Source organism: Haemorhous mexicanus, chromosome 3, assembly GCF_027477595.1.
Source record: "Haemorhous mexicanus isolate bHaeMex1 chromosome 3, bHaeMex1.pri, whole genome shotgun sequence".
Classification (NCBI taxonomy): Eukaryota; Metazoa; Chordata; class Aves; order Passeriformes; family Fringillidae; genus Haemorhous; species Haemorhous mexicanus.
This window is the reverse complement of record NC_082343.1, coordinates 72496856-72524760: the sequence shown is the minus strand read 5'-3', so window position 1 is coordinate 72524760 and position 27905 is coordinate 72496856. Positions and strand designations below refer to the sequence as shown.

Here is a 27905-nt window from a genome sequence, read left to right as displayed (position 1 = left end):
GAATTGATTGTGTTTGTGGCTTCCACAGAACTGGAGAAAAAGAGGACTGGGGGGCATTAATTTTTATTTATCTCTTCTCAGACAGAAGTGCAATGTTTTTCAGTCTTTTTGCAATTCTGTACTTTTCCCAAGGAGAACAAAGAAGAAGGATTGTGGGTGTGTTTTTTCTGAACAGGTTTTAATTTTTGCCAATTGCTGTGAAAATTCATACTGGAAAATGAGCCAGTAGAAAAGTATACATTCAAGGAAGGTGGACAGGCTGCAGTAAGCTGCCCCCTTCCCCCCCATCCCAAAATGTGGGGAAAGTTTTCTGTTTTGTGGAGAGATGATTGACAAGTAATGTAATCTCCTGGGGAGATGGTTTTCAGATCTCCTCCCCGAATAGATGTGGAAAGCACCATCCTGCTTATCCAAGTTAATACGTTGTGAATACAGCGCTGGGTAGCTGCGTGCAGCAGGACGGCTGCAGTCTGAAAAAATCTGTAACCCACATTTACTCATAAATATGGTACCCAGAAAGAAAATGTGCCTACTAATCCGCTCCCTGCATTTTCTCTCTTCTCCTCTATGTAATTTTCTGTGGCTTGCATAACCATTGGACACTCATGTTAATGCTGTATACCCATTCCTGAAGCTTTCAGCCACTTCTGCAATCTTCTTAGCTCTCAGGGTTTCTCAAACAACCCCTTGCAAGGGGGGAAAAAATCCACTGAACAAATCCTACATATTCCTTTGGGTGGAATAGTTTATTAAAGATTTAAATTTTTTTTTAATTGAAATATTTTTTGGAGATGAAGCAAACAGAGGATCAAAGCAATTTTTCATTACTGGGTGGCTGAATGATGGTTAGTGAGACTAGAGGAGATTGACTGTTTTGTAGAGAGATTAGCAGAATTCACATTGCCACTGAATGAAAGGTGGAGGAGGCAGAAACCCTAAACAAGTGAATTCAATTACTTATGAAAGGAATAGGGTAAATGAGGATTCTCTCTTTGGGTTTACTCCAGGAAATATTTCTGAAAAGTTTGTTGAAGAATACCAGTCATCCAAACCCTAATTTTGCTATTATGTAAAAACTCGTTGCTCCGTGGCAGCTTGTGATTTGGAAACGCTTCCCTTGTTTTGTGTACGCTGTTGGCACGTCACCTCTTCATTTAATTTCGTTGTCAAATTACACCACCCAGTGCAACTTGTTTGCACATGTGGCAAGGATTTCAAAAGGAATATGAACCTGCTCCCAAGCCCACCGGAGTTAAAGAGCACATCCTCCTCAGCTTCCCCGGATAACAGCCCCGGCGGAGGGAGCAGCGAGCCACCTCCAGGGGCTGTGAGTGTGATCGCTGCTCCGGGGAGGTTTGCTGCGCTCTGAGCTCCGGCGTGCCCTGGCACAGCCTGAGACAGCCCAGAGTTCATGACCCGGGAAGTTTAGAATTTCAGTTTATCTGCTATGTGGCAACACTGTAATCAATATGGCACGGTAGGAAGTGGCATTTGTTCCACGGGCTGTTCAAGCAAGATCTGTTGATTAAAAAGCAGCAAGTTCTCAGGGCAAGCCTCTGTCTCCTTTGGGTCTCCCTGGAGCAGGACAGCCCTCCCAGGTATGCAACACTCTCCCCTCTCCCCCTCTCCCCAGTGCATTTGAGGGGTCCTGGCTCCCCTAGGACCTCCAGGAGCTCCAGATCAAGGACTAAGAGCTGAGGTACTAAGTCCTGCAGGACTAGGTAAGGAGAAGATTTCCCAATGGCACTACTTCCCCTATCCTGATGGACCAGAAAACATTGCTGAACAGACTCAAAGTGGAGAGACTTTGATGTTCCTGCAGATGTTCCTTCCAAGCAGAGATTTCTCCTTTCCACATGAGCTGGGCCCCTGACATCCCCAGAATTGTCTCTTACTGCTGCAAACGTGACATAACCTCATTGCCTTCCTACCTGCCATCTGGCCTCAGCCTGTACCTACCAGCTTCTGTTCCCTTCCCTGTGGGTGCCTCTGCCCCTCCCAAACACCCCAACTCAAGGGACACAGTTCCATATCTTTGGGCCTATCAAAACCCCCTCCATAATTTTAGATGCCATAGGAGAGCTCCAAAGTCTCTCAGCAGACAGTTATTGGGCAAGGTGCTGTACAGGATGCAGGGGACAAACTGGTCTCTGCCTTTCTTTGTCTCCTACGTCATGTTCTCAGTTTATCCTGTCCCCTCCCAATCTTTCCTCTCATCCATTCCCACTGCAGCAGGTGGGGTTACATTTTATTCCCTCTGTTCATAAGTGTAGTTTGTCTGTGTGGTCTGGAAGTTTAGACAGGGACTTTGATAAGAACAAGGTAGCTTTTGAGGATCCATCTCTGCTTTTTTTTTCACTCGCTGGAAAAGCAAACAAAATCTTCTGATATGAAGGTCTTACACACACTGCAGGGCTGGCAGGAGTCATGAGGACAGATCCCTCTCTGAAGCAGAGTAAGAGAACTACCCCAAGCAAATATGCTGGGTTCACCTCAGGTGCAGGAGAAGCTGGCAAAGGGTGGCCATGTGAGGAGTTATCTTTTCAACTATTTCCAAGGTCCACCCTTGGAGGACACACTTAGTCTTCTCCCAGTGCTCACAGCAAAAAGCAACACCCAGAAAACAAAGTTGCTGGAAAAAACTGCTGCCTTGATGGAGCAGAAGAGCACAGAGGAGGTGAATCTGCAGCTGGGGGGGAGTGGATGCTGCTCCATGAAAGTGAATGAAGCTGTGCTTCTCTCTTCCAGCTGATGATGTGACCTACAGTCCTCAGCTGTACACTACGTGCCACGTACAACATGTAACAGATTGTCTTCCTCATTGGGGATGTCCCTGTTCGCAGGAGGAGTTCAGGAGACTGAAACACTCATGGGCTCTCTTTCTGCATCCCTTCTCTAATAAATTGTCAGCCAGCTTCTTCCTTACTCTGTATGTCTATTCCATCCCAACAGCCTAATTGTTGGAAGGAGTTAATTTCTTGCCCAATTTCTTATGCTTTTACTGGTGTTTTAACTGATCACAAATCCTCTAATAGTTTCTCCAAAATTTTTTGCATTCTCCAAATGTCTGGCAGCTTCAAAATTAATGTCTAACTCAGGACTGAGCTGTGAGGTATTTAGGATCTTTGGCTTGTACCAGAACTATTTCTGGATAAGTTTTCCTGCCTTTTATATACTTTCCTCTTTAGTGAGACAATGACAGTTTTGACAGTGACAATTCTCCCAGTACTCAGGGATGACAGTATTTGCCAATAAATTTGCTAGTTCCTTAACACGCTACATCCAAAGCAGAATCTTTGGGATGTATCTACATTTCTCCAACATATCTGATCCTAGAGTAGTTTTCAGGACACACACTGGAAAACTTTGAACCATGTTGCAGAAGTCAAGAGGCTGTCTTCTCTTCTAGAGTGTCCTTCTTGAGCAATCTGGCACAGGGAAACATTTGAAACTGACTTCCAGCAGGCAGCTGGGGCAAGTTGTCTGTACACCTTACTTATTCCAGGGAGTGGGTTTGACTGTATATGCTACTACTTCTCCCACTTGCTGGCAACCTGCCCCTCTGAACTCCTCTTTATTAAGGCTCTTGATTACTTAGACCATCCTTGATATTAGATCTTTAACTTTATAAATTAAATACAACAATTTTCACGTTGATATAACCTATATATTCTTTTTTCAGAGCAGCTTCCCATCTGCAGAGGCCTGCATCTGGGTCCAGAGGGGCTACAGACACCCTCTGGGGTTTTAAAATTGGATCTGCCTAGAAAAAGGAAACCCTAATTCTGAAGTGGTTAAATCTCTCATGCCACTGCAGTTGGTGTTTTCTTACCCACTTTATAAAGTGAGTCGGCAATATTGGCAAACCCACAAATAAGGTCTTCGTAGTAAATTCAGAGCCCCACAAAACTCTGCACATCTGTGACTGCCTGGGAAATTGTCCAGTCCTGTGCACAGCCATATTTTTCCTTTTGCTAGAGAAAACTCTCTCTTGCCAGGTTGTGTGTCCATGAGAAGGAGCCCCTTTTCAGAGCAACTCTCATTTCAGGAAGCTCAAGTTCAGTGGTAGCCTTGATCTGATCCCAGGCTAGTTGTAAATGCAGCCTTTCTTACCAGCAGTCTCTGAGTGTGCCCTGAGCCATCTCAGCAGAGCAGACAGGCTGAGAGGGACCTATTTTGCAGTGACTGCTTCCAAGATCCCTCAGTGTCAGCCAGAAGCCGGCACTTTCAAGTGCTGCTTACTGACGCAGTAGAAATGCTGTCTCCTGCCCTTCACCCTGCTCTTTGCTTCCACTGCCACTTGCCAACTCTTCTTAAAACTAAGTATGGAAAGCAGACTGCAATACCCAAGGTGTTACTCTCTCACAGCAGTGGCTGCATCTACAGTGGAGCCTTTCAGCACGGTCCAGGTTGTCCCAGGGCACACAGTACCACCTCCCCTCACCAGACCTGTGGATGGCGTCCAAGTCACTGCTGAAGGCACCTTTAGGTCTTCAGTGGTCTGTACAATGCCTTCTCCCCAGACAGTGTGGGGCAGTTTAATGGGTCATTGCCTCTAAAGATGAGCCTTGAGTCTTCATTATGAAGTAGAACAAGTGACTTCAGGACTCAGAGGAGCTATCCTTGATCCCTTACCAGAGGCAGAGCTTCACAGTTTTTTTCATTAACTAGAGTCATTAAAAAGACATCTGACCCAGCACTCCCACTCCCTCTGTTTGCTGCCCATAACTCACAACTGCGCAATCACCATATGGTCTGGCTCTGCTGGTGTTAGCAAGAATTTTGGCTCAACAGAGGACTGCAACAATTATTGGCCTCCAAATCTGCACTGCCTGCAGCCTGAGGGAGTTTCCTTCATATAACATTTGGCCAGCTTCTCTCTGGCCCAAGCAGCCCACCATGCAAGTGTTGCTGCCCAAGGGGCGTTCTCTGACAGGAGATGAGCTTGTGAGCACTTCGGGGGCTCTGTGGCAGAGCCAGCCTGCAGCAAGTGAGGATCATCACAGCATTAGCTTCAAACCTGCACTTCTGTTTCAAAGCAACCTGCCTAGGCAGGCACCAGCCCTGATGCACAGCAGCATTCACTGCCAGGGTGTCCCAGATCTCAAGGTGCATCTTGGATCCTCCTCAGCTTTCTTTTACCAGCTCTGACCCTTCTACTTCCTTGTACTTTCAGGTCAATAAGCTGGCCCTTATCCCCTTCAAAGCTGGACAAGGGCTTTCACTGGGTACCCCCAGTTGCTCCATTTTGGCCACACTGCAGGCTGTAGTTATTGTGCTATTTCTGTACCTGCTCCCCTTAAATGAGCAGTTACCAGGACTTAGCAAACTTTTCCCCCTTAGCACAAACCAACTTTATCCTTCCTTCTAATCACTCAGAAGTGCCACAAGGAGGATTCCCATCCTGTGTTCAGACTCTTGCCCGTACTCCTGGTGTCTGCAGCGCTGAGCTCCTCTCTCTCTGCCCTGCAGCAATGTCCCCTTTCAGCACACAGCTGCAGCTGAGCCCTGTGACAAATTCCAGCACCTTTCAGAATGGCTCTGGCCTCCTTTTGCTGGTCTTTGCAGGCCAGGCCAAGTCCAGCTGAGTCCCTCTAAACTGGTCCATTGCCAAAGCATCTTGGCAGACTCTGCTGGAGGTGTGCCAGGAGGGAAGGTTCCTCAGGTTCTTCCTAGCTTGGGTAAATTCTCTCCTTCTCTTCCCTGAGACCCCAGTGAGCCTCAGTCTACCGGGATGGTTTCTGGCTTTGGAGTGTGTGCTCCAGTTTGGAAACAAATCTTTTTTATTTTTTCTTTTTTCTGCAGGTAATGTTTCAGATCTATTTGGTTCCTAGGAAACACTGTTGCTGTCCATCTTCTCTGACACAGGGTTCTGGGCATGCCTTCTCAGATCATTCACTCCAATTTTTTAGCCAGTTTCTTATGTATTAGTACAGTTTGACTTCTTTCTTTCTGGTTTCTGCAGTTGTGGCAGTGTTACAAAGCTAGGCAGCAGAAGTCCTCTGACAAACTTAATTCCACATCAGGTTTCTGACTTTTGCAGCTTTTTGATTTCCTTGTGCTGTTGGTATTTTTAGCTTTTTAAATCCTCGCTGCTGTCCCGCTCAGTTAGTAACCTCCAAGCTTGCCAAAGATTCCTTGGCCTCCTCTGTCCCCGGAAAAGCTGCTGGTTCTCAGCCATCTGGTTACTGGTTCCTTATTCATTTATTTTGAACTTGTTCCAGCTTCTGCTGCCCCTAAAAAATTTTACCTCCAGTCTCAGGCCATCTCCTTAGCCTTTCAGCTAAGCCTTCAGATGTTGCTTTAATCCCTTCTGCAAGGTCTCATGCTCTTTTCTTGGGTCTTTAGACCTTATTTTAGTCACTTGTGATAGCCTCCATTTCTGCAGGTTTTGTTCACAGAATTCCACAGGAAGTTTCAGTGCATGGCAGAGCACAGCATTCCTGTTTTCCTTTCTCTACTGGAAACAGCTCATTTGATATAAACTGGAATTGCATTTGCCTACTTGGCAACCCTATAACTTGGGAGTCTCATGGTCAGAGTGTGGTGAGTAAGAGAAGGAGGTACTTTTTTTTCCCTTTTTGCATTTCTAAGTAATGAACTTCTGGCTTCAAGCAGAGATGCTTCCGATGCACCTTTAAAAGAATTTTACACAATTACAAACCATCTCCATTTTATTTATAAAGGATTCATAAATATATAAAGAATTATAAATAATTATAAATAAAGAATTTATTTATTCATCTGTTCCTGAATAGTCCTGTCCTACTCTTTATAGCTGATGCTGCTCTATTTTGCATCCATCCATCTATTTATTAAAAATATAAATCATCTTTAGATATTCCAGAAGTGAAATTCCCTTCCAGCATAGCCCCAGCACGGCCAACTGTCTTCTCTTCTCTAGCCATGTCCTTTTCCACCTCATAGCTCTGCCGTGGTCCTTCATTCCTCCCACAAGTTGTTATATTCAGGAGTCCCTTGACAAGAAAATGCTTCTGCTTTAGATGAAGCACTTAGTTTCAAGAACGAGCCTAACTCAGATGAAGCTGTTCTCCAGATCCTTTTTATACTCCAAGGAGGAGAGTAGGCATGTTCAGGGTTCAGTTCATCTTATCCTGACATGGGAGGCAGATACAGGTCAAAATAATGAGATTTACAAGTGATCCCCTGCCCAGTGTGAATAGAAAAAGACACTCAGGCCATGAAAACAGGAGCAGATGACTATAGTTAAGTGGAATTATCTGCCTTCTAGATACTCAGACATTCCCTGAAATACCTTCCATGATGCTTTTAAAGATGGCAGGGGTGAAACTGCACAAGCAGCCAAAAACAAGCTCTAGAGACATTCCATCAGTTTTGACTGGCCTTCTGTTGACTTGTCTCCTGTAACTGGTTCCTTCCTGTGCCATTTTAAGAAATTTGAGTTAAAAAAACCTCAAAGCCAGTGACTTCTCTGTCACTTTTAAGTGTTGCTATATAGAATATAGTTAAAAGGCAGTATTAGTATGCACCTTTTACCAGGCTTCTCAAAGCTGTATTGACTAAAATCACTGTAAAATTGTGTTTGCTGTGACTTTTGTTTGCTTTGCTCCCAGTCACAGCTGCCAAGGGAAAAAAAAAAACACACGAAAAATGCAGTAAAATTCCATACACAAGTGTACAAATTTGGTCTGCAACTCCAGGACCATCAGCTGAGAAAAATTTATCTCTAAGTCATCATAACCTCTTGCTTGGTATGTTTCCTATAGCTGTAGGTACAATAAGCTTCTCCCACACTTGAGATTTGATCCTGCTCATGCACCTTCACTAGTAATGCACTGATTACCAGGGGTTTTGTACAAATGCTGTTCCATAGTGCCAGAAAATTCATTGCAGGGGTGCCGAAGTTAACAGTGACATGAGCTCTCCGTATGGAATAGGTAGTGGCATGAAAATATGTCTAAGCAACAGAGACCCTGTGTTGCCCTACCTGGAATGATTTCCAAAGCCTCACAGGGATGCCACCTTAAATTTAGGAACCTGTCTCTAGTCGGAGTCCCAAGCTCTCAAAGCCACAGGACTGCTACTAGAAGACAAAAGGAAGTAGGAAAACATATAAAAATCCAAAGTAACTCTTGTACAGCCTCTGCTGCTCCGTAATAAAAGAATAATAGTGTGTGTCCCTCTTACAGCACTTTATCTGGGGATCTCAGTGGTTACACAATGGGTGAGTTAGTTTGTCTCTCAGCCTAAACCAGAAAAATGTCCAAAACAGAGCTGTGGGAACACAGTGCCTCTCCAATTCAAATCACAACTCTCTGGGAGCCCTTCAACACATGGAGGAAGCCTTGCTCATGGAATATACCTTGTTCCATCTCCATGACATGGTTAACTCCAGCTGGCAACCAGTACCAGGAAGCCACTCATTCACAGACACACTCACCCCAGTGGTGTGGGGAGGAGAATAGGAAAGAAAGATAAAACCCATCAGTTGAGATAAGAACAGTTTACTATTGAAAATAAAATAATAATAATTAAAATAAAAAATAAAATAGCAATAATTAAAACAGTAGTAGTAATGAAAAGGAAGACAACAAAAAGGGAGAGATAAACCCCAAGAGAGGCACGTTATACTCAACACAAATGCTCACCATGCACTGACCAGTGCCCTGCCCGTCCCAGCACAATCAGCCCCTCCCAGACTATTCCTCCAGCTTATATACTGAGCATGATGTTTTATGGCATGGAATATCCCTTTGGCTAGTTTGGGTCAGCTGTCCTGGCTATGCTCCCTCCTGGCTTCTTCTGTGCTCCTTGCTGGCAGAGCATGAGAAACTGGAAAGTCCTTGATTTTGGGTAATCACTACTTAACAACAACTAAAACATCAGGGTGACACCAACATTGCTCTCAGGCTGAATCCAAACCACAATGCTGTACAAGATACCAGGAGGAAAACTAACTCTGCCCAGCTTAAACCAGGACACTCCCTTTAGGCACAGGAAGGATGCAGAAAAGCTGAGGGTCGCATAAAGCATACCAGGAGCAACTCAGCATTTCTTTGCTACTGTTTCTGTGCTGATACTTATGACATCTTCTGCATTCTAAAACACAAACTTAAATTATTTTATAAAAGAGCTTGAATTTCAATATACATACATTCTATATATGTATAAATAATACATTGTATAGAAATTTATAGGCAATGAGGCAGATGTGTGCCCCACAAATATAAAAACTTGCTTTTTCTTGACATTTTACACACAAATTCTTTTTGATAGATAAATTCATGCTAACATGAAGATTTTTACCAGAATTTGAAGTGCAAGAATAAGTGCAAGATATTTTTAATAGCATGTTGGTCTTTAATGGCCTGGAATTGCGCCTAATTTATCCTGAAAACCAGTCAGTTAAAGTATTATTCATCCAATTGTTTTATTTTTTTAAATCTTTCTGAGACATCATGTGCCACATGCTGCATAGGATATAGACCTCTAGATATTCAAACAGGTCTTGGTTCCTCATGTTTAAAACCCTCAAACCAATGGCTCCAGGCAATAGTTTCCAGCACATTAGAGCTAGGACAGCATTGTTTAAATGTAAACATCACAGATTGCAGTAGCCCTCATCTTTGCCTTCCTCCCCTGGAAAGTGATGGCTTCCCACATCCAAACAAAACACTTCTTCAATGCTAGGTCACTTTCTTGGTCTCAACACTGAACAGGCTGGACTCGCTGTAGCCCCTGTCCTTGACACAGCTTCCTTCAGCGTGTAGGGAAAGTTGTCACAACTAAACCAGTAAAAACTCCAGCTAGCCGGTTCTCCCAGCAGGTTAAAAAATATACACGTTAAAATTCCAGGACTGTCCAACATTTCACTTGAAATTCTCCATAGCAACACCAGTTTGGTACTGTAGTTGCAAAAGAGAGTATAAAAAAACCCCCAAGATCTACAAAAAAGGCCCTTCAACTTTAAAGCGAACGTATTCTTGGAGAAGTGAAGGGTCTGTTGTGCAGATGGCTGTTTGCTCTCATCGCTGGGAGCAGACACTCTTCAGTGGGGAGGAGAGGGGAGTCAGATAGCGTATTACCATGCAAAAGCAGTGAGCTCTGCCTATGATGACTGCAATATTAACTCCCAGGGCTTCCTGCGGCTGAGAGGCAGCGGCGGCAGCAGCAGCGGCGAGTTTCACTTGCCCCCTGCCCCCCACCCCCAAGCTTCCAGGTTCAATAAAGATTACATCATGGAATAAGTATGCCATGTAAGCCTGAGAATCAAAGCCGTCACAATTGGCGGCTGTTTAACTGTAATGTCGCTGAAACACACACTCCCCCTATGTGCGCACACTTTCCCCCGCACCCCTCCCGGCCCATCCCGAACCCTCCGCGGCTCCTACGATTAAGGGTAGTGTTACTGGGGAGAGGAAAATCTGATCAAAACTGTCGACGGCAAACTGACAATTTTCTATGGATTCAATGAAGGCCACCTTAACGATTTCCCTAATTAATGGATGACATCTTTGGCTGGAGGAGAGGCGCTGTATTCTACTCTGCCTTAGTCTTTGTTAACCTTCTAATTAACTTTCGTAGGTCACCCAGGTCTCCCAAACCTAAAAGTGAAGAGAGCCATTGTGCTCGAAGCAGTAAACTTACTTTTTCTGCCTGGGTACTTAAAAGGGAGAACGATTATAGGCAGGGAAAAATAACTCCATTTAAACTCTTTGTGACTGTTCAGAATGCATAGGTCCCTGCCTTAGAAAATAATTGAAACACCTTTTATACCAATATTTGCATGCATAATACACCAAATTAGCAAATATACATCTAAATTCAGCTGCAGTTCCAAATTGATTAGATATTTGGAGGGGGTTTTTTTTGGAGGGGTTTTTTGGTTGTCTTTTTTTTTTTTTTTTTTTTTTTTTTTGGAATGAGAACTTTAGTGGGTCAACAAAAGGAATTGGATTTCTTGAGCAAATTGCAACTGCAACAGCCACCAGCTTTTACACGGCATGATCTCCAGCAAAGAGCCTGGGCTAATAGTACACACACACACACACAGACATTCTAACACTATGATATTAGGCCAGATTAATCCCTGTGGTAAGACCATTGAAGTCAATGGAATTGTATCAGAGATGAATTTGGTTCACTGCCTTTTGTGGAATCTAATATGAATTGACCATTGAGCTGGAGGCCTCAAAGATGATAAATGCAGCCCTCCTTCAAACAGTCTGATGCAACCCAAAAAAGGGCAGGCAGAAGGCATTTAGGATGGGTGGCCTTTTCTTCTGTCTACAGCTTTCTCAGGGAAATTCTGCCCTCATTCACGCCCATTGACTGAAGTCAATTAAATTATTTTAATAAATTGTAATTAAAATTCACAGTGTACAATGAAAGATTGAAACTTCATAGCATAACTTGACTAATAAACCTGAAGTTAATTGCTTCTTGAAAGTAAAGATTTAGAGCGCTGCTTTGGCTTACAGAAGAGACATGAAATTAATTGTTCCGAGTTTTTTCTACTCAGCAGAGGACAACAGACAGGAATAGAAGAGAGTAATAATTGTTCCCCGATATAAACATACATCCCTACACAAATATCTGACTATGCAACCCATATTCTTGGACAGAATGAGCTGAGCCTAAAATTTACATTGAAAAAAGTCTGAAACAGTAAGGTTTGGAGAAATTTTTTTATTAACTGAGGAAGAACCATGTTATACTAATTAAAACAGGCACTTTGACCTTGATGCAGTTTCTCCCTCTTTAGAGAAGTTATGTGTCAGTGAAGTAGCATTAAAAAAATCCCAAAAGGCCTTGAATTAATCAGGTGTGAAAGCTGCAGTCATGCAAAATGCAACATGCCTGACCAAGAGTCAGAGTTCTTGAAATTCTTATTTTGATGGTTTGATTCTGCCACCATGTACATATTTTCTAGTAGAATAATTGGCAAGTACATTGACATCTATGGCTCTTTACTCTCCAAAGAAGTGGCACAAAATATATTAATGATCCTCCCAAGGGTCCCTTGATTGCCCTACAAATGTCTTGGCTGTGGATAAACAAGACCTAAATTTCTGAGGAGATTTGAATAATGTCACCTATCAAAAATATCCTCAGTTGGACACACCTTGTATGTTTCTGCCTGCAATGTCCTGAAGGATGTTTGTCATCATGTGGGACTGATTGATGGGGAAAACCAATCAAGTTACAGGTATAGGATCAATATACAGATAAGAAGCAATTCACCCTCCCTCCCTCTGGAAGTCTCATCTCTGGACAGCTGGAGGACTAATGGAGGCCCAGGGCTCTATCTTGCCCCCACTGAACACCCCAGCCAGGCGATGATTTTCCTGATCATTCAGAGGAGAGACAAGTGATCCCACATCTGTGGTTATGTATTGCCCTTTATAGCTTCAGGAAACTTCCAGGGCCCCCAGCATCAGGCTCTTTCTCAAAAGGAGCATTGGTACTAAAGCCAGGGGTCTTCAGATAAGGGGATCACTGTTAAATTCTCAGGGCTCATTCTCAGACACCAAGACAAACCTCCCATGTGACATGGAGCCAGGGGGATTCATCTCACTCGACCTTTAATATCCATGTGATGTTTTCTGCACCTGAGCCTTGTGGGACTGAATGCCTTGAGAGTCAATGGAAGGCAAGACATCATACAACTACCAACCAAGAAGTTCTTGTTTTGGATGTCTGGTACAGCAAAAATTAACTGCGCTCCAGGAGAGTTTTCCCAGGACTGGCTATGAAAAATCCACATACAAAACTTGAGCGTTTGCAGCTCGCAAGGCAAATAGCTGTCTGAGGCCAGATGAGCCCCACCTTCAGTCCCTCTACACCTTGGTTTCCCATCTGTAAGAAGATGATGATTCTTCCATTCTTCCATTTTCTGCCCTTTTTTCCCTCCTAAACAGAAAGGCCCTCAAAGACCCGTCTAGATTTCACCTGACAGGAAGCAGACAGTTACTTTTAGAGCATCTATTAAATTGGTATTTTTATGAAGTAATTAATTGCATCAAAATTCAAAATCTAAAATAGATCTGAGAAGTGCATCACAATACATATTTTTTTTCTCAGCACAGAGGGGGTGAACATAAGCAAGTCTGCAATTTGGATTTTAGAGTCAAGTAAAATTAATCATCTCTGTTTGTTTATACAGTACCAATCACAACAGAGGGCTCTGATAAAAATAGTTTCAATTTCTTGTAATACTCATTTAACTGCTCTTTGCATCTTAAGTAATCCAATGACTAATTAATTGGGAAAACCTAGTTAATATTCAGTAGAATAAAATGTAAGATATTTTTTCTCAGTGTCACAGTTTAACCTCAGTTGACAACCACACAGCTGCTTTCACACACACACACCTCCCACCCCCAGTGGGGTTGGGAAGCACAATCAGAAGTTAAACCCCATGGGTTGAGGTAAGAGCAGTTTAATGAAATAAAATATAATAACACTATGGTAATAATTGTAAAGAAAAGGGAGACAATGAAAAGAGCGGGAAAGATAAACCCAAGAAAAGTGATGTACAATATACTTGTTTACTCCTGTGGACCGAATCCCAGCCCATCCTGGAACTACTACCAGCCCCTCCCAGACAATTCCTCCCGGTTTGTATACTGAGCATGACGCTCTATGACATGGAATATCCCTTTGGCTGGTTCAAGTCCCCTGTCCTGGCTGTGCTCCCTCCTGGCTTCTAGTGCATCTCCTCTTGGCAGAGCCTGAGAAACTGAAAAGTCCTTGACTTTGGGTAAACACTACTTAGCAACAACTAAAACATCAGTGTGTTATCGACATTATTCTCAAACTGAATCCAAAACACAGCTACTAGGAAGAAAATTAACTCTCTAACAGCCAAAACCAGGACACTCAGTAATGAACATAACAATTTAGAACTTGTTATTTCAAGCTAAATGAATGATCAGCAGAAATATTTCACAGCAGACAGGACATTCATTATTTACCTTCTTGGCACAATGTACTGGGCTGTGTGTACCCAGAAGTGGAATTACCTGTCTGACTCTGACCTTAAAGTAATTTTTCACAGTTTGTGAAAGATGCCTCCTTGCAGTTCATTTTCCAGAGGAAATCAATTATTTTTACCAGAGAGTGTAGATCCTGGTAGTGTGCAGTTAAATTAAATTATGCTCAGATGCCATCTAGAAATAACAACGTCATACAAATAACCATTAAAAGGATTTATGGACAGAGAATGTAAACCAGGGCACCTAAAATACATTTAATTTGTCTTGTCACCACAGAAACATGATCCTTTTCAGGTCAAACTCAAGTGAGGTCCAACCCAGCTCATTGAATGCACTCTCTTGGCAAGACTGGAGCTGGACCTGAGATACTGTAAATGTTCCAACTCCAGTACTATTGCCTGAACTAGAAATTCCACTTTGCCCCCTTCTCAGCCATGAGAGTGTGATGTGCTGGCTTCCCAGCCCAGGAGGTCTGAATGGGCTGTCTCTGTCCTCTGAACTTTTCTGCGGGTGAGAAGCCCATGGACTCAGCAGAAAGAGAGGTGATAGTCCTTGTCCTCTGCAACTTTAGGGTGAGCTCAACTCTTAAACGCGACCTTACAAAAAGCACAGCTAGTCTGCCCATTTGCTGCTTCTTGGTGGTTTTCATACCAAATATGTTTTATTTGCAGGAAAAATATAGTGTTTCTTTCCCTGCTTGGTGCTCTAGCAGAAGCAGCCTGGGCTCTGAGAAGCAGAAGGCTTGAGAAAGGTATGAAAGATCAACTCTACCTTGTTGCCTAACTGAAGCCAGCAAGCATAGTGCCCATGCACAGATCACCCTTGTAAAGCTTCAATACAGTAGGTCTGCTCCTCTTAGAAGCCCAAAACCACCTATATAGCTCTAAAGATAGAAGAAAGCACAACTCTCTTTTTTTATTTCTCCACAGGGCCCTGTACAGTGTCAGAAGTTTGGGCATGAGCTGCACTAGACTCACAGTCTGAGACACAGGAAGGGTGACTGAGTTGCTCAGCATTCTCCCATAGTAGACAGGAAGAAAAGTAAATGCTTTTTCCCCAAAATAATGTTTTTTAAGTGCCTCCTGGTTGATATAGGCACCTGTATGTTGATCTTGGGCACCGAAGAGAAAATGTGGAGTGAAAGGAAAGCACTTTGTTCAGTCCTGGTGCAAGAGCCATTGCTGATCACTAGACTCTCTAGATAGGAAGGAAAAATGACAGGCTCAGAAGACAGATCCATCTGCCCAAGATCCAATTCCAGATACCTGACAAATTCTGAGGGTTCCAAGGGGTTAATATGGGTGAAAAATACAAAAGAGAACACATTGATTCTTCCCCGTATGCCATTGTTTCATTTTAAGAGCGTCCTTTATACTTCCCAACTATACCAACAGAATCAGGACCATGGGCTTTGGAAACCTTTTGGCCACTCCTCAAACTGGATTAATATGTCAAAATCCCTTGTACATAATGGCACTGCTGTGTCCCCAGTTCTCCTTGCCTCACTGTGGCCTCCATTATGTCTGCCAGCTGTGGTGCCAGTCCCTTTCTCCTGCTCTTTTATCTGCTGCCTTACAGTGTGATCCTGGTAACCATTCCTTTTCATCCTCGTTGTCACTGATTTGGTTTCTCTTGCTGATTTTTGCATCTTAAGACCCATATTTAGAACTCCAGTTTCAGCTGCTAGCTCAACAGAGAGTCACCGACCTCACTGCATAGCTGTTTCTGCCTTTTACACCTTGGGCATTGTCCAGTTACTTTTTGGCTACTCTGATTGTCTTTTTTTCCCTCCTTTTTGTCACTCCTGGTGATAGTTAGCCCCAGCTCTTCTCTTAGCTTCCATCATTGCCCTTCCCCATGCACTCACTGCTAGCTCTTCCAGCCTCTATCCTGCCTTATTTCATCCAGGCATGTGGTCTGGTGAATTTCTCTAGGCCCTTGTGTTCATCCTCTGCATCTTTGCATTTATGCTTGGAAAAAAATCCTTTCTTCACCCACTCCCTGCTAGGGTCCCTTCAACCTCCCCCATTGCTACTCATTCTTTCATTAGCACTTTCTTTCTTCAGACTCACCAGCAGACTCTTTCTATGGATCACCCTCTTCGTCTGTTTTCAAAAAAGCCTCTGAAGTCTCTGCAAAAACAACCCTTCTCTACATACCATTATGCCTTTCTCATCTCCTTACCTCTTATCCTTTCAAATGACCAGTTTACTCCCATTCTCTTGAACTCACCTCTCTGACACTCAGCAGTCTGGTTTCCAGCCACTTCACTCTGCAGGAATTGCTCTCTCTAAAATCACTAATGATGTCCTTCTAGTCAATTCTAACCACCTCTTCTCCAGTCCCTTTCCCTTTGATTTTTCCAACACCTTTGACGTATCAGACCGTTCCTTCCCTTGGAGTTCCCCACAACTCAGCTGCTGTGCTGAAAATTGCCTCCTTTCGTTTAAGAGCTTGGTAGCTGGCAGCCACAATAGGGGCACAATGAAAACGATAATTCTTTGTATTGTCTTCTGCACACTAATGAAGCCCCTCTTAGAAAACCATGAAATTTTAAAGGCACACCCAACAGTAGGGAAAACACCAGCACAAGATCTCTTTGCTTCCTATAGACCTCTGAGCCAGACTTAATGTATAATAAAGGAAATTTCACTTTCATATCTTTGGATTTTCCTTGATGGAGTTTTGTAAGGAGAAAGAAAAAGGGAAAGAAATAAAACTAATCCTTTCACCTTTCTACAGATCTGTTGATTCCCATTTCTCTCTGTTCACAGATAAAATCAGAGATTAATTAACTCAGAGCTATATACAGATATATGAAACAGACAAAAAGAGGATCAGCTTGGGAAGATAGTTGAGTCTTTCCAGTGTCAGGTTAGCCAAAAGTCAAAGAACATCCAGAGGGCAAAAGCAAATGCAGTGGCGTAGTGAAGGTCACAGTCAAAGGTTCGGGGGAGGGGGGTGTGTGGTGTGGTGCTAAATCCTCCAGCTCAGTAGTGAAGCCAGAGGCTCTTTTCAAGTTAAGCTATACTTGCAGAGCTATATGGATAATGTGAACAGATGTTCCTGCTGTTTGGCTCTTGCTGTACCCATCTTTACAAAGATAGCCTCTACTTCAAACATAAACAGAATGTAACCTGTAATCACCTTATGTGGGCCTTATACTACCAAAGGTTCATGAGCAAAGTGCACAGAGATATAACACACAAGAATTATCATTGACTTCAGATAAAAATGCTGCACTCTTGTACTCTTCTACTCTAACTTCAAGCTGTTTTTCTCCTTACAGTCTACAGCAAAGCTGTGGATGATAAATCACACTGTGTTTTCCATTAGAGTAAGAATAAGTTGCAGAAAACAGTGTTTAAAAAATCAAGGGAATTAACTTAAACTGTTGATGCCCTACTCCCTCCCCTGTGTGTCAAAACAATTAGTGAGAGTTAGATCAAAGGATCCACTCTGCAGAAAAAGGAGGAATAGAATCCAGTGTGAAATATCCCCCTGCAAAGACAGAATGTATGCAAATAAATTGCAGGTAACCTGGAGATCTGATACTATACCACCTCCAGGAGGAGAGGGTCAGCAGTTACATCTGATAATAGCCTCTCTCTTTCATTGGGGATCACTATTTTCTAAAAGAAAAGCTAAATATTGATTAAGTGATACCTTAAATACCACAAGATTATCAAAGCAATTACAGGGATTAACTCCCCAAAATGCTCCAGTATAACCTCACCTGCAGAAACTGTGCTAACTTGGTAATGGCTATTAACATCTGTATGCATAAGATTTCTTGTGCATACAGATGTTAATGTCCCCTAGTTTTCTTTCTTTTTTCCTCTCTCTTTCTCTGATTGCTTCTGTATATATTGCAGTTTTTCTGAGTGCATGCAATATACCTCCTGGGAACCTCATTCTACATTTCCTTGTTTGACCTGCTTAGAGTCAGAGGAAGTCAAAGGTTATTCAAGAAGGACACAGGACATCTATTTGTGCTGCCCACTCCCACATGAGAAAACCTTCCCTGATGGAAAAAGCCGGGAGACACTGCTGTGGTCATGAAGTCCCACATGGCTATGCCTACTTTGACCACGTTGTCTCAGTTTCATTCCCTGACAGGACTATCTGCCTAAGGACTGAATGTCCTGCAGACACCTTTCAGAACAGCATCAGCGGCTGAAGAAGTTTAAACTCCCCAAAGAAGAGCCCCTGCTTGGTTCCCATCACAGTAGCATAGTTCAGGGTCCTTGGTATCTTTCTACGTCCAGAGCCCACTCCCATGCTCACACTGATGAGAACCTCTCCCTTTTGCTTCCATTTTCCCCTCTTCACTCTTCTCTTAGTGGGAGAAGCAACTTTAAAGCATGGGAGAGACAGACAGAGAGAGCATGACGCCCTATAATCCAACAAGTCAACTTCCCGAGCTCAAACATGAACTGATTTTTTTTTTCTTCCCTCGCCTTATAAAAAAGAAATTGACTTTTGTTTGGAGTTTGTGAAAAGTGGGACTCGGGGCCCAGTCAATGGGGCTCCCCGCGGCGCGGGCTGAGTGGAGCCATCTCGAACCAGTCAGCCGCGGCACCAATTAATCCGCTCTTTGTCACAGCCCCGGCCTCAGCAGCAGCGGCAGCAGTAGCAGCAACACATTTGGCCATTGTTCAGACCTTCATGCAACGGGATTTACCCTTTCAAAGAGGCAGTTTTGTCCCAAAGAGTTCGAGCGGAAGTTTCTCACTGACAATTTGCCCCAAATAGATAGATTTGTCAGCAGCAACCTTTAAAAGCAAAAAGCCATGGAGGAAAAAGGGGAGAAAAAGAAGTGTGGGGGGAAGAGCAAGTGCATCCTTGTCCGTCTGTCTGTCTGTCTGGAAGCCTGTCCTGAGCAGGTGGGGTGGGTGCCAGGCCTGAGGTACAGAAGGGTGAAATGGCATTGATGGGGGCTCTTGTTCATCTCAAGGCAGATGTAGCAAGGGAGCTAACAAGCTCCCAGGCTGTTGTATGGCAGCTCTGACTTCTGAAAGCCTTTCAGGGAACTTCTTTTACATGGCATTGTCATGCCTGCTACACAGCAATGTGCTAGGCTGGCCAGGGTTTCTCAGCCTCAAATACTCCAACAGCAGCTCAACCCTGAGAGGAGCAGGCCTCCTTCTCTATGGTCTTGCCACCAAAAACTGCGTTTATGCCATTGCAAGAATTTTTTTTGCAAACAGGCTTGTGTACCTTTTCCTATGCACAGTGCAGTGGGGCTCATATTCCAGGCAGGAAAAAGGGAAACAAACACAAGTGTGTTTCCCACACTGATGCTGCTGGAGTCCTCATGGGTACACCCTTTGTCCTTCAAGGTCTGTTTGCATGGACAGAGTCAAACCTGCTCTGTTGGAAACTGCAGCTATTCACAGGCACTGCTCTTGCTCCCACCCTCAGAGCATAGCGCTGCCCAATATCCTGGCTTACACATGGAACCTGCTCTTCCCCACAAAACTTCCTCCCATACTCCAAAATCAGAACAGGAAAATGTGTAGGAAGCTCTCTCAACAGTGTGGATTCCAGCAGATCCACATCCATGTACAGACAGACTCTTCTAGCCTTGCTCTCACACTGGGGAGCAGAAACAGAAACAGGGAAATCCCAATCTCTCTAATAGCACAAATTTTGGGAAAATGGAAAAAATATGCCTACTCTCACCTGTGACTCCACCTTCTGTTACACCCATTGAGCAGGTGGGGAGGTGAGGGGCTAGCACGTTCCTGTGAGCACCATGGTGCTGAAATCTAGAGCCCTGTTCTTCCCTAGGAAGAGTTGGGAAAGGTTGTTCAGCCTGACACGAATTTCCTTTTGCATATGAGAAACCATCATCTAATCACCTACACAGAAAGTATAACCTGCTCTTCCCCAGGGGCCTTTGCATGGCAAAGGAGCCAAATTCATGGGAGAACAAGTGGTTCTGCTGCAGTCTTAGTGCCTTTCTGCTGCCACTCTGGCAGTTTGGCTGCCCAGACTAAGCTGAAGAAATCCAGTTTGCTCATGTACATCTGCTGCAAACATCTGACCAAAAAGAGGGCATGAGAAATGGATGCAAGGCAGCTACACAGCCCTAAAATTTTGAAACAAACTTTGGAAAGTCCATTGCTGGGTGACAGGAAGTCCAGCACTTCTGTCAGAGTATTTTGTCTCACTGTATCAAAAATGGGGTTTATCAATGTTACTCAACCTCATTGTTTGAGTATAGCCCAGCCCACTGTTGTTTATTTGATGGCCTTCCCAAGGCATTTCCTGAAAGAAAAAGATATGAAGACTGAGTTTAAAGTGACATCAAAAATGTCACCAGCCTGCTTTTTACCCACCAAGTTCCCCTAAGACTGCTTACACCTGCTCTTGGAAAGAGAAAAAGGCACAAATGGCTGCAACCTAATTATAACTCAGCCTGAAGCAGGGCTTGTTCACTATTAGGTTAGGTCTGTTCAAATTGTTTGGTTTCCAAGAGATCTAGAATACTTTGAGTTAAAACTGAAACTGACTTAAAAGTCTGAGCTAAAACTGAAACATTGGGCTCCACACTTCAAGATACATTCACACCAGTGGGAGTCATGTGTTCTAGGTTCCCACCACAGGGGACAAAGGCTTGCAGAGCAGCAGCATCCTCAGTGCCAGAAGGCAGATGTAGGAGCTAAGACCTTCCCCATTTGCAGGGGAATTTTAAGAGCCCATAAGGGCAGGTGAGTAAGGATGGACACAACTTGCCATGGCACGGTGTACTGAGATGAGCTCAAAGTCAAGCAGTACAATGGCAAATACATGCAAACACTGCTTTCTCCATATGGCATCTCTCCAGTGGAGGCCTCACTCCTTCAACTGTGGTGGAAATGCTCATGTAAATTACCATTTGTTCTTTCTGGCATGGGAGGAACACCAATACCAGGGACAATGGTATTCCTGAGGAAGCTTAGCTGTCCTACCCTTTATTCCCCTGGCATGATTGGCCCTGGTTATCAATCAAATTGATGGGATTCCAAGACCAAAAGTCTTCTTTCTTTAGTAGTAATCTTGCTTATGATTTTCAATAAAAGAAAAGAAAGACTACTGGATATGACAGAAAATATTCTACTAGCTACAGTGTGCTTACCATGTGCATAATAAAAAAAATAGAAGAAGATCACATTTCCTCTGTTGATCTGTCAGGTTCTGAATCACAGCAACCTCATGCCAGTAAAAGGGCTGTCTGGATTTTAGCAACATCAGCCAACACTGACTCTAATGGCAATATATAGAAAATTTAAATAAGAATCAAACAAATGCTCCTGACAGAAGAAAACTGGTTTTCTTCCAACCACACAATAGGTTTGTAACAACTTATGATGTGTATTTACCAGCAAAATTATGGTATTTGGATCACTCTTGGAATTTTCTAAACATCATGATTTACCATGGAGCATAATCTCCGCACTTGTATTTGGAATAAAACCATTGTTGAGCAATAATCTGTACATTGGATTTCTACTGATTTTGCTAAGTGATCTGCCCCACAGCTTTGCTTACCAGTGTCAGCACTGTCACACAATAGAGTAATTATGAAAAGCAGTTAAGGTATTACTAGTTAAGGTATTACTAGCAGTTAGGAATTACTAGTTGTTATCAATCCATAAGCACCGTTCCATGGTGGATTGGTATCCATGCCAGTCCTCGGAGTTTTTGTTTCAGTGTTTCAACACTTTGTGCTCTGTGCTGCAGCATGAAGAACAAAGTCACAAGGTAAAACCCTGTCCTGGCGTTCTCATAACACACCCCCCTGATTTATATTCATTTAATAGAGCCCTCCTCCATAAAACAGAGGGACATAGAGATAGTAGATCACACCTCACCAGGGAAATATCATCTGCTATATACATGTACCTGTAATTCTCTGATATTTATGGTGATAAAATGTTTTTGTGACAATTGCAGCAGAGCTGTATCTGGCAAAATCATGCGAGGGCATGAGTAAAAATATCTGAAGTCTCTTCGAAGAGCACTTAGAGCTCAGAATCCCTGGGGTGGTAGCATCTGAGTGCCCCACACTGAAGAAAGCACTCCATGCACCAGGGTTTGTAAACCACCAAAATATATCGCAAGTTCAAGGATATGCATTGAATTCTAATGGTGAAATCTTAACTGAGGACTGACAGGGCTCTTCCAGTCAGGCTGGAAAAACTTTGATAGGCTGCCTAAAACTTGGATTGTTGGCGTCACATTTTCAGCTCTCGTGTACCCCAGCAATCCTTATGAAGTTGGTTAAAATACTACTTATTTCATATTTAATAAGGGAAGACTGTGGGATCAGAATCTGCCTCAGTGGTGTGTTTTCACTGGACTACATTTTCTGTTCAGGCAGGACAAGCGCAAATAGCTGGAGGATTCATTCACTTTACAGAGGAACATGGCAGACCTCTGCTTTCCACTTTTCTTACAGGTAAGAGTGCTAGATTTTGCTTCACAGGCTCAGACCACTGATTTTTCAAGCTCACCATCTTGCTCATATCAATGTCTGAAATCCCAAAAGGCAGAAAACCCCAACTAAGCTCATAATACATTTAGCTAATTGCAGAGTGATGCATATTCTGCTCTCCTCTGCTTGGACTTGCCACTAATTGCTCTACCTGCAAGGATACTTCTGTGACCTATATTTCATGAAGTAAGAGATAAAGCAAGCCTGTCTATAAATTTCTTAGTCAGTCATTAAAATATCTTCTTAAAAATCTCTCTGCACCAACTGACTCAATAGTTTCAAGCAGCACTGAATATGATATGCTGATTCAATGCTGCATCTGGAAGTATTTATTGTTGTTGTTTTTAAATTCATTTCCCAAAATAGATACCACAGATCTGGTCTCCAGCCAAAATCAAGAGATATAGATAAATTGAAATCAATGGAGCTGAACAATTACATTGCCAGCCAGAAATACAGCCCTTCCTAAGAGCATTCTCTGCTGCCACTAAGAGTATTTTTTGCAATTGCCTCAAAGGTCAGCTTGTTAATAGGCTTCTACAGCAAAATTTGGGAGGCCAGTCTACCACAGAAATTATTACATTGGAAGGACAATCAATCAGGGTCATAGCTGAGGCAAGTCTTTCCTATGCACACCAAAGTACTTAAGATTTAGCCAAAGCTATTTGTTTGCTATACTGATAAAATTATTTTTAAATGTTACAGCATGGCTCCAAGATGTATTTATTCCTTGTAGTCAGAATTCTTTTGCAGACAAATTAAAACTGTTAAAGACCAATCTTATTTTAAGTTTTCTTTTATTGGGTTTATAATATATTTATTTGCCCTCTTATTTGGACCTTTCACTTCTTTTATACAGCTGTGTCTCTGCCAGCTTCAGTATTGATACTGTCTTTTGTGTTCATGTCAGGGAAACTAAAATGAGGCCGTTTCTCTCTAAATTAGATTGCAGCTGTTGCTACATCATTGGCTTATTACGACACTTTGATTTATATCTAACTAGCAAACTAACAAATAAGTCAAGTTACTAACTAGAGCTGCTTTGTCAAGCGCTTGTCTGGCATTGTCTAGATGGGATCAGGTACCAATGTAGGCGTATAAGCCAAGCCTGACATATCCCTTTCAAAGGCATACGTGATTAATGGGGCATTTCATTGCTGCAAGTGAACTCAGGCTTGTTCCACCCCTGAATACAAGTATTGAGGAGAAGTGCCATGGCTTACAGCGATACTCTCTCCCCAGTTATCTTTCCTAGGTATAAATTTCCCTGCTATTCTGCACAATGCTGGTGTGCACTCCAGATGCACATGTGGAAATTGAGCTGTACAGTTGCTGTTGCTTGCAGCCATTATCTTACTTAACCGAGCACGCACATGCACAAGGGAGAAACTCACCACTTTTTCACTGGCATCTGCAGGGAACACAGGTCTTCCCCAGAGCTCTGCTGGATAAATTACCCCACTTGGAGGATGGGCTGGGATCTGTTCAAGCCCAAACCTGCCAGAGGTAACTGGTACATTCACTGTGGGACATCTCAGCATACAGAGATGGAACATAAGGTGCCACCAGCTAAAGGAAAGTCATCCCCAGCTGCAGCCAGAAGGTGGTTTTGCTTTACAGAGGGTGCAGGAGCACAGGGAAATCCCTCTTGCACCAGGAGAGAGGGAGTGCTCACAGGACAGACTTCACCAGGTCATCTTTCTGTGCCTTGGATTTTCACATTTTGGGAAAAAAAGCCTTTTCTTGATTCACCTGGAGAAAATTCACAGCACCGAACTGTGACGTATTTTTGTTTTGTTGTGAATTTTGTTAGTTAGCTGGGGCTCTCAGCATGCTTCTGCAGCCCTGGAAGGCACCTGGCCCCAGGGCACCCATGGTGGCTGCCAGGGCAGCTGCCACACAGCACCCTCAGCCACTGGGATCAGCTGCTTTGGGTGTGTGGTGAGGATTAGCCCCAAGTGGCATCTCAGCCCCACACAGCCACTTGCCCACTCCCAGACAGTGGAACACGGGAGGGAACGGGAAGAGTAAAACTGAGAAATTCATGGGCCGAGATGAAGACCGTATAATAGGGGAAGCAAAAGCCATGCATGTGAGCAAAGCAAAACAAGGGATTCATTCACTGCTTCCCATGGGTAGGCAGGTGTTCAGCCATCCTCAGGAAAGCAGGGCTGCATCACACAGAACAGTGACTTGGGAAGGAAAATGCCACCACTCCAAACATCCTCCCCTTTCTCCTTCCTCCCCAGCTTTATATGATGCCGTACAGTCTGGAATATCCCTTTAGTGTGTTGAGGTCCTGTATCTTCTCCCAGCTCCTCACACACCCCCACCCCCTCTCTGGTGGGATGGGGCAGAGGCTGAATAGGCCTTGACTTTGTGCAAACACTGCTCGGCAATAATGAAAACATTGCTGTGTTATCAGCACTGTTTCCAGCACAAACCCAAAACACAGATCTATGCCAGATCCTGTGAAGAAAATCACCTATCTTGGCCAAAACCAGCACAGTGAGATGGCCCGGGAAGGACAAGAGGAGGGCCAAAACCAGCACAATGAGATGGCTCAGGGAGGACAAAAGGAGGGCCAATGCCACCACTGCTGGGTGTACAGCACAGGGCCCTCCCAGGAACACATCCCTGGAGCAGGGGCTTTGCAAGGAAAACTCAATACCACAAAAGAGCTTGTTAAGTGCCTTTCCACACTGTGAGCAGCCCAAGCGGGGCACCAAGCAAAGCCATGTCACAGACCAGAAGCATGGTGGGACAGCCTAGGAGCAGCTTAGCATGGTCCCTTCAGCAGCTTTCACAGTGCTGCTGCCCATCCATCTGCCTGCAGGGGGATACAGAGAAGGGATTTATGGTGGTGCCACAAAAACACAGACTGTGACCTACAAAGAAGAGAAGGCACCTCAGATTTCTGGGGTGATTTGAAAGAACTAAACCCTGAAAATGTTTATGCTGCAAGGCTGCTGCTGTACTCAGCTCCCTGCATAGGGCTGTCTAGGGCACAAGGGACATCTCTGGATATCACCCAGTACATGCACCAAAGGAGGGCAGTGGAGATAGCTTCTCAAGTGTCCCAAAGCAAGAGCAGCTCCTCCTCCCAGAAGAAAATAGCTCTATCCTTTCCCTCCCTATCACCTTTCCAAGAAAACAGGAATGTTAGATTTGCCTTAACTTACCCATCTGCTTCCTGTTGAGATAAACAGATGAAAACTGCACTTCCATATATTCTGCTGCTATATCCACACACCCCTGGCATCTTAAATTTTTTCCTCACCTGACCTTCTTCATTTTTAACTTTCTTACCTTTTATTCACTTAAGACCTTTTGGCTCCCCATCCAAAGACCAGAGGAGAAAAGCAAGATAAAGGCAGAAAGAGGGCTGTACTTGAAGATGGGTCACACACTGGATTTTTTTTTTTGCTGCTAATACTCCAAGAAAAGAAAAGATACCTGGCAAGAGACCATGGCACAATGCTGAGAAATGTCACCATGTAACAGTAGAGTCCAGGGTCCTGAAGGAAATACACTTGGAAGAGAGAACATGCCGTTTCCTGTCGCAGGATTGACAACTATTTGTGCTTCCAAGGCAGTAGAAGGAGACAGTAAATTTCATTGCTGCATTAGTATCTTCTGTATATGTAGGCCTGCTTAATAAACAAAACTTGTTTAACCCAACAGACAGCTAAACACCATACAGCTGTTCATTTACTGCCAGCACAGTAGGGTGAGGAAGAGAATCAAAATAAAAGGAAAAACTTGTGGGCTCAGATAAAGGCTGCTTAAAGAAACAGAAAAGGTAGGGAAAGCAATATAATGATAAAAGGATATACCGTGAAAGTGATGGACGATTGCTCACCACCAACTCACTGCTGCCCAGCCAGTCCTCTTGCCATCTCCCCCCAGCTTTTTGGTTCAGCATGATGTTGTATGATATGGGATATACCTATGGCCAGTTGGGGCAGTTGTCCCAGCAGCATCCCCTCCCATCTTCTTGCACACCCCAGCCTACTCTCTGGCAGGGCAGTATGAGAAGCTGAAAAATCTTTGACTTAGTATAAGCACTGCTCAGCAACAACTAAAACATCAGTGTGTTACTGACATTATTCTCGCCCTAAATGCCAAACACAGCACTATGCCAGCTACTATGAAGAAAATTAACTACTACTCCATCAAAAACCAGGACAATATGGTAAATGTTAAATGGCAGTAATGGTAATCATTTCAAGTACTAAATGTTACCTGTAATTTCTCATCTTTTGGAAGCTGAAATATTTTTTGTCCAAATGGCCCTGGAAACAGCTTTGATAGAACCAGCAGCAAAAAGCTGGAGGTGGAAGAGAGCTCTTCCCCATACTCTTGGAAGTACTCTTGCCTTCATTTTCAGGGCTGAGATATCTCTGTCCATCACAGAAACCACAGGAAAGGCTCTGAAGAGAAAAGGACAAACCTCAGCTGGTACAGGTTTACAAAGCAATGCCAGGCACAGCCAGGGAACAGGGAAGGGCTGATGGTTTGCTCTCTCCACAGCAACTGCAGCCCCAACCCACATGCAGAGCCAGCTTTGCATGTCTGGGTTATGTTAGTGGAGTTTTGGGAGGAGAGATGTGATGTTTGAGCTCTTTTTTTTCTCTCAGCAGAGCCTGTGCATGGGAGGGAAAGCCCTGTCTGCATTCAGAGCAGCCTCTCTCAGGTGCATCTGAAACCTGTGCACATGGTCTGATCAGCCTTTGCAGTGTTTTGGAGGTGGCTTTGAGTTTACAAGACAAACAGCTGTGGCTGCTATATGGCCAGAGATCTGCCTCTCTGGAGCAGAGGATGCCCAGGGCCAGACTTGGGCCCTGCTGCCATTTAATCCTCTTTCTTTTGGCCTTCAGACCTTGCTAATGCAGCATCTCCTTCCCTGTTGCTTTTCACATTGCTCAAGGAGGGGAACTTTTCCCTGCCTCCCTGGAAGAAGATTTGGAGTGAATTTGTCTGCATTCCCTGATCCCTGAAAATCTTTGCTTTCTGAGATCTCCCTGAGCAACTTCCCAGTCCTCTGGACCATGTCCCTCAGTGTCAGGCAGGACCAGGCTTGTCCTGGTTCAAGGCTTCCTTCTGTGTCGTGGATGCACTAGTCTCATGGGGAGCAAAGAGCAGAAAGTCGCTGGAATTCCAGCGCTGCCCAGAGTCATGCAGCCCTTCGACACAGTTACAGTATCAGCACAAGAGGAATCACCCATAACCTGAGATAGAAAGATGCAAGGACGAAATATGAAGAGCAGGAGGACCGGGACAGTGTTTGGGACTGGTGCTTGGGACTGGGCTGAGCACCACATTCTCCCAGGATCACAACCAACAAGAGGGAAGTCTGTTGTGGTGCATCAACACCTCACACGAGTGACAGGGATGAGAAAGAAGGGACGGAGGGACAGCACCTGCCGCCCCTGCTCTCTGGT

General features: G+C 43.9%; 1 long non-coding RNA gene across 1 annotated transcript; it reads left to right on the top strand.

Moving 5' to 3' along the window:
• Positions 1 to 1462: 1462 nt before the first annotated feature.
• On the top strand, positions 1463 to 26142 carry LOC132325820 (uncharacterized). Its single transcript, XR_009486032.1, has 3 exons — positions 1463 to 1598; positions 22344 to 22425; positions 25787 to 26142. It is a non-coding gene; the product is annotated as an uncharacterized LOC132325820 (long non-coding RNA).
• The last annotated feature ends 1763 nt before the right edge of the window (positions 26143 to 27905 follow it).